A 6723-nucleotide genomic window follows, 5' to 3' on the forward strand; every position below is an offset into this window, starting at 1 on the left:
GCATCGACCCAGTATTGCGGCTTGAATGTATTCAGCACACCTGTATTCGGAAATCAGAGGCGTGCATTTATATTCGTAAATATTGATTCATATGAGCATATCGTGACCTAACCCAAATGCCGATTTGGAATCCAATGGATTCCTAGTCCGTTATATAGACTTGCAAGTCTTCCAACAGGATGAATGAATGCCATATTCTACACTACGTCGAGAAGAAATGGCACAAGCCTATAGCAAGGAAAATAGCTCCGCAAAAGTGTACTAAGATCAAAAGAGACAGGCAGTAAAGTGCACATTGGGGATTGTATCAGTCCTAGGAATTTCAGCCCCCTTGAAACAAATGGATAGATGTCCCGTGAATGCGGGTGTTTCAGCAGAAATCAACCGACGGCTATGTATTGCGGGTGTGCCCATATTACAGGAACAATACTTTCCCTTAGTGGGTCTCTGTGTACTGTGAACTGTTAGAAAGTTTAAAGACGTGTGAAACATTCAACTGAAAATGGACACACTTCCCTCCGTTGCTACAGTGCATACAGATCTGAACAAAAGGAAAGAGGGAAGAACCAAGGCCCATGGGACGCTAGTGGGTAGAATCACATTTACCTTAGGAACCTCTCGTCGGATGCAGCCCCTCCCCCAACACTGACAAGATGCAGCAGCCATTGGGGATGGCAGTTAGCGGTTGGATTCCAGGTGGAATGTTGGTGTGTACCGCGAGGCTTGTTGTGGCTGGTGGATCCTAGGTAACCGGGCAGAGTTCTGTGGGTGGATCAGTGCGATGGAGGGGCTGCCGCCCTCTGTGGAGCTTGGCTTAGGTCTTTGGTCCGGGAAGCTGTGTCAGTTCGAGATACTGCTGCTGCCCAAAGACCTGAGTTCACGGGTCAGTTTCCAGAACCTGAGAGGGCAGACAGTGGAAGATCTGCCTGTCTTCAGCTTACTGGAGAGGCTCCGAGGTCCTTTCAGACTTGCCCAGTCCTGTTGAAGTCGACTTTATGGGAGACACGAAGAGAAGCTGGCCGAAAATATGGCTGCACGGATTGAGGAGAGATGCGAACACATTGATGAGAGATGTTCTGCTACAATAGAGAATACTGGCCTGGAGACAGCTGTAGAGGATAGCAGGCTCGAAAGGCATTCATAAGACATATTGAACCCGGCTGATACTAGCAGAAACATACGGTGGGCCACCGTGGACTGGAGGAAGTTCCTCAATTCTCTGCTCCAAGAACGGGTCCAAGATCCCTGACGTCTAAAGAGAAGAGATGGCAGAGATGATAAAAACGCTCATGTTCTTGAAAGAGGTCAGATAATCCACACGACCCAAGGGGCAATTCCAAGCCATTCAGATCAAAGTGCACCAAGCCCAGGTAAGCCTTTTCCCAGGTTTGGGCCTAGCTATCAAGCACTTGCTCTTCCCTCCCCTCCACTCAGGCATCCATTTTGAGGGATCAGTACCTGAGCTGCAATGGAGCCAGTAAGAGAAGAGCAAGCCCCTCCTAGAATCAGAGTTCCTCTAGCTTCATCCTCTGTGAACCACAGGGAAACCCATAAAGGTCAAATACTCCCGTATGAAATAGATAGGAATTGAATACTTAGCTCCCACAAAGAAACGATGGCCTTCCGCTAGATTCAGCAAATGCTGGGTTTATGTCTTCTCTGGGGTGAAGGGAGTGTGGTAAGTGAGGGGAATCTTTGACTGAACTTGAATCTGTATTAGGCCTCCGTTTTTCAAGACAGTCTAGGTACATATTAGAAGTCAGATAGTGAACTGAACTGTAAAAGTCGCCAATGACATGAAAGACACAGCTTATGTGGACCGCCTTTCAATTGAGTCAAGCCCCCGGGGGCAATCGATCATGGGGGTGCAGACTTGGTTGCATTCAAGTGCTTTACCCAACATGATCGGATGATTAAGCGTTCTCATCACTGATAGAAGAACACCTGGTTCTCAGTAGCCTAGCATAGCTGCAGCAGGGTTCTCATAGCTATAATGCCTCTAGGTTCTTTGGATTCAAAGCTAAATGTATATATTTAGTTCGTTTCCTCTTGTATTTTCCTTGAGAGGGATGTTACACCTTGAAATGCCAACATTGACCAGTAGGTGTCATCGGGAGTAAAGGGCACCACATGCACAAGTGAATCCAAGCTTGGGGGTTATTTCATGTTTCCATTAGTTATTTCATGGTTCCTGTTGGTTTCAGAGGCTTCAACAGTAAAGAGTTGACATGACCCCTTTAACAGTTCGGACTGCTAGTTTGCATTCTATCTGTCTATGTTTTCCTTAGAGCTGACAAAATGTTACCGAAATTGACAAGTCTGGCTTCTAGGTCGATTTAGTATGTTTCAGAAACTAACTTCATTTTCGTATAACTCCCAAAACATTTATATAAATTCTATTAAATTTTTAAAGACTGCAAATGAGAGATCAACACAATGTCACAACTGGAGTCTTCGGACAATCCCTCCCACCACGGCTGTATAGAAACAAAGAGATAAAAAATAATCACATTTCTGTGAAATGTATCTGGAAAGTGTTGATTCATCGATGCCCAGTGGACAGAGAAGCAGTGCAACCTGCGCTCACTCGCTCCCATGAACACAGCAATGGAAATATACACTCACCCAGCCCTTGGCACAGGACACTTGCCGAAGAGAGGTCTGTTACTTCCAAAGACAGGATGAGGCCTCAGAACACCTGGAAGCAGGAGAAGGAAAAGCAGGGAATGGATACCAGTGCATGGTCTGAGCCCTGTTGATGGAGCAGTAAAGGTGAAACTCTCTTTAACTTGGACGCACACTCTCAAGCGGACAGGAGACATGGGACTGAAGGTGATGCGCTGAGTGTTAGAAGAGTGCACAGCAGATGCTTGGCTGACAGAACTCAAAGAATCCAGTGCAAAATATCCCCACAGTTGATTCTGAGACCGAGATCCGAGCTGCCAAATTTGAGGTAGCAGAGGCAGCGTTCAGGGAGGGATAGGGCTACGGATGATGGCACACGCTGAGTCTCAGGGATCTGGAGTGCGTTGTGGGATGTGGTGGGTCCTATCAAGAGAGCAAACCGACCTGTGACCCCAATGAGCAAGCAACCACCCTGGCGCACGCAGTTGAAATTATCGAACTGTCCCATGGCCACACCCAGTGCATCTGCAGGACCAGAGACCAATTTGGCATTTTGCCAATAGAGCATGTGTGGGGCTGAATCAGAGATATTGTGCATCGGGTCTGAGGGATCCAGGGGGCCTTGGGTTTGAATTCAGAATGAAAAGCCTTAGGATCTGCTACATTCAAAACCTGGGCTGTGATTATGGTTTGGTTTGAGGCACAGGATGTGCAACAGCTCTGTGGTTGCCTTCGTGCACCCGTGCCACAAGGATGAGAGGACAAGGAAGTGTGGTCCAAGACCACAGCGTGAGAAGACGAAGGATTTCCTTCAGTTTATCGCTCAAAAGCAGATGCTACATTTTGGATGGCACCGGCATGGTTCGGCAGCGAGGACACCAAGTTCGGGCTGCGGGATCATTCCAGCAGGCCCTGATGTGTGACATCCATAGATATGCTTCCACTGGTGTTTCTGTAGACAGAGAAGCTCTTGGAAGAACTGGTTTCAGTGGGACATTCCCGTGGCACTACAAAGCACAAGCGCACACTCACTCTGCTCTTCTGGAAACACTCCAAAATAACATAGAGTAGAATGCAGAGCTGAGAAACTTTAGAAGCTCCATTTCCACCAGAGGAAGTGTCCTGTGCTCTTTCAGATTTGTGAGATAAGCGTAATCAAAATGAGGTTATCCTAATCGAAATAGTATGGGGGGTTCATCACAACAAAGGCAACACCAGCAATTGGAGATAGAACAGACAACACACACAGGAACAGGACATGGCATCAATGTCTAGGAAAATCTGTCCTCACAGAAATCCCACGCAATTGTGTAGAGCCCAGAGTCTAAACTTTTCACTTAACAAAGCCCTAGAAGTCTACATTAGATACCTGAAATTTCCTGACCAGTAGAGATGAAGAAATACAGTAAAAGGAAAAGGAAGTACCATTTTCAGTTCCAAAGAGATTGAAGGCCCTAAAGATAAGCTTTCAGACAACTAGACTGCAAAACGCTCTCCAGAGCAAGTATTGAAAATGGAGGTGAGGGAAACACTGAAGAACAACAGTGTCTCAGAATCACAAAAGGCAGAATACCAGAAAAGGGGAAGAGAAAGCCTAAAGACGAGCCAAATTATATCAGAAAACTCAGTGGATGAGAAAATATCAGGGCTAACATTCCGTCCTAAGCAGACTAGGTTTTGCAGAGGGACGCGTGAATGACTTAGAAGACAGGGGATCAGAAATCCCTCGGTGAGAAGCACACATAGGAAAGCAAGTGCAAACCAATGAAAACATTGCTGTTGAATCCTGGTTGAAGACAAGGCATGAAAGACTAAAATTCGAAAGAGTCCCAGATGGAAAAGCAAGAGGTAAAGAAACAAACAATGTTTGAAAAGTTATGTGTAGAAAAATCAGACTGAAACTTGCTGAAAGCCAAGATAGAATCATCTAGGCGAATTCAGGAAGTACACAGCGTCCAAAAGAGGTGGAATCCCAATAGACTTAGCAGCAGCTGTATGATCCAAATCAACAAAGTTCATGAGCATCCCAGTGATTTAAAATGCGCCTGGAGGAAAGCAACATAGTCACAAGAGAACCTCCAGAGGGTTTCAGCTGCTATCTCAGCAGCAATATTGCAGGACAGGGAGGAGTGCCAGGACATAGACCATAGCTTGAATGGCAAAATGCTGCCATCTAGGGTAGCCTATGCCACATGACCACCATTTCTAATAACAGCAGAGCTAGAGAATGCCACAGACCTGCAAATCTTAAAAGAATTCAGCAGTTCGAAACTTATCCTAAAAGAAAGGTTGAGAATTCTCCCCTGAAGGGATAAGCAGCAAGATGAAATGGAAAGAAGAAAACCCTTATTGGAAATGCAAGAAGAGCATGAGTGGAAAAGAAGAAACAAGAAGAAAGCAAGGAGGACATCAAAACCCTAAAGATGGGAGAGGGAAGCAGGAAATCATAGGGGATTGGAAGCACTATCTTAAGGGAGTCAGCTTATATGACTCTCTGTTGGAAGCAAACGGAGAGATGCATGGCCTGACGTGTTTGCAAAACAAACGAGAAGCAGACCAAGAAAGAATCAAACAAACAAACAACACAAAAAGGGTAGGGTAACATGAATATTCAAAAGAAATTACTCAAGCTGATGTCAAGGATCATTCAGTACGCATCGACCCAGTATCGCGGCTTGAATGTACTCAGCACACCTGTATTTGGAAATCAGAGGCGTGCATATATATTCGTAAATATTGATTCATATGAGCATATCGTGACCTAACCCAAATGCCGATTTGGAATCCAATGGATTCCTAGTCCGTGATATAGACTTGCAAGTCTTCCAACAGGATGAATGAATGCCATATTCTACACTACGTCGAGAAGAAATGGCACAAGCCTATAACAAGGAAAATAGCTCCGCAAAAGTGTACTAAGATCAAAAGAGACAGGCAGTAAAGTGCACATTGGGGATTGTATCAGTCCTAGGAATTTCAGCCCCCTTGAAACAAATGGATAGATGTCCCGTGAATGCGGGTGTTTCAGCAGAAATCAACCGACGGCTATGTATTGCGGGTGTGCCCATATTACAGGAACAATAGTTTCCCTTAGTGGGTCTCTGTGTACTGTGAACTGTTAGAAAGTTTAAAGACGTGTGAAACATTCAACTGAAAATGGACACACTTCCCTCCGTTGCTACAGTGCATACAGATCTGAACAAAAGGAAAGAGGGAAGAACAAAGGCCCATGGGACGCTAGTGGGTAGAATCACATTTACCTTAGGAACCTCTCGTCGGATGCAGCCCCTCCCCCAACACTGACAAGATGCAGCAGCCATTGGGGATGGCAGTTAGCGGTTGGATTCCAGGTGGAATGTTGGTGTGTACCGCGAGGCTTGTTGTGGCTGGTGGATCCTAGGTAACCGGGCAGAGTTCTGTGGGTGGATCAGTGCGATGGAGGGGCTGCCGCCCTCTGTGGAGCTTGGCTTAGGTCTTTGGTCCGGGAAGCTGTGTCAGTTCGAGATACTGCTGCTGCCCAAAGACCTGAGTTCACGGGTCAGTTTCCAGAACCTGAAAGGGCAGACAGTGGAAGATCTGCCTGTCTTCAGCTTACTGGAGAGGCTCCGAGGTCCTTTCAGACTTGCCCAGTCCTGTTGAAGTCGACTTTATGGGAGACAGGAAGAGAAGCTGGCCGAAAATATGGTTGCACGGATTGAGGAGAGTTGCGAACACATTGGTGAGAGATGTTCTGCTACAATAGAGAATACTGGCCTGGAGACAGCTGTAGAGGATAGCAGGCTCGAAAGGCATTCATAAGACATATTGAACACGGCTGATACTAGCAGAAACATACGGAGGGCCACCGTGGACTGGAGGAAGTTCCTCAATTCTCTGCTCCAAGAACGGGTCCAAGATCCCTGACGTCTAAAGAGAAGAGATGGCAGAGATGATAAAAACGCTCATGTTCTTGAAAGAGGTCAGATAATCCACACGACCCAAGGGGCAATTCCAAGCCATTCAGATCAAAGTGCACCAAGCCCAGGTAAGCCTTTTCCCAGGTTTGGGCCTAGCTATCAAGCACTTGCTCTTCCCTCCCCTCCACTCAGGCATCCATTT

At 46.3% G+C, this 6723-nt stretch overlaps 1 long non-coding RNA gene across 1 annotated transcript; it reads right to left on the reverse strand.

Annotated features, from left to right (window-relative positions):
• Positions 1-883: 883 nt before the first annotated feature.
• LOC140695594 (uncharacterized) lies at positions 884-5973 on the reverse strand. Its single transcript, XR_012071244.1, has 3 exons — positions 5886-5973; positions 2626-2698; positions 884-1252 (listed from the first exon to the last, which is right to left on the reverse strand). It is a non-coding gene; the product is annotated as an uncharacterized lncRNA (long non-coding RNA).
• Between the last annotated feature and the right edge of the window lie 750 nt (positions 5974-6723).

This window comes from Vicugna pacos, unplaced genomic scaffold (genome assembly GCF_048564905.1).
Source record: "Vicugna pacos unplaced genomic scaffold, VicPac4 scaffold_489, whole genome shotgun sequence".
Classification (NCBI taxonomy): domain Eukaryota; kingdom Metazoa; phylum Chordata; class Mammalia; order Artiodactyla; family Camelidae; genus Vicugna; species Vicugna pacos.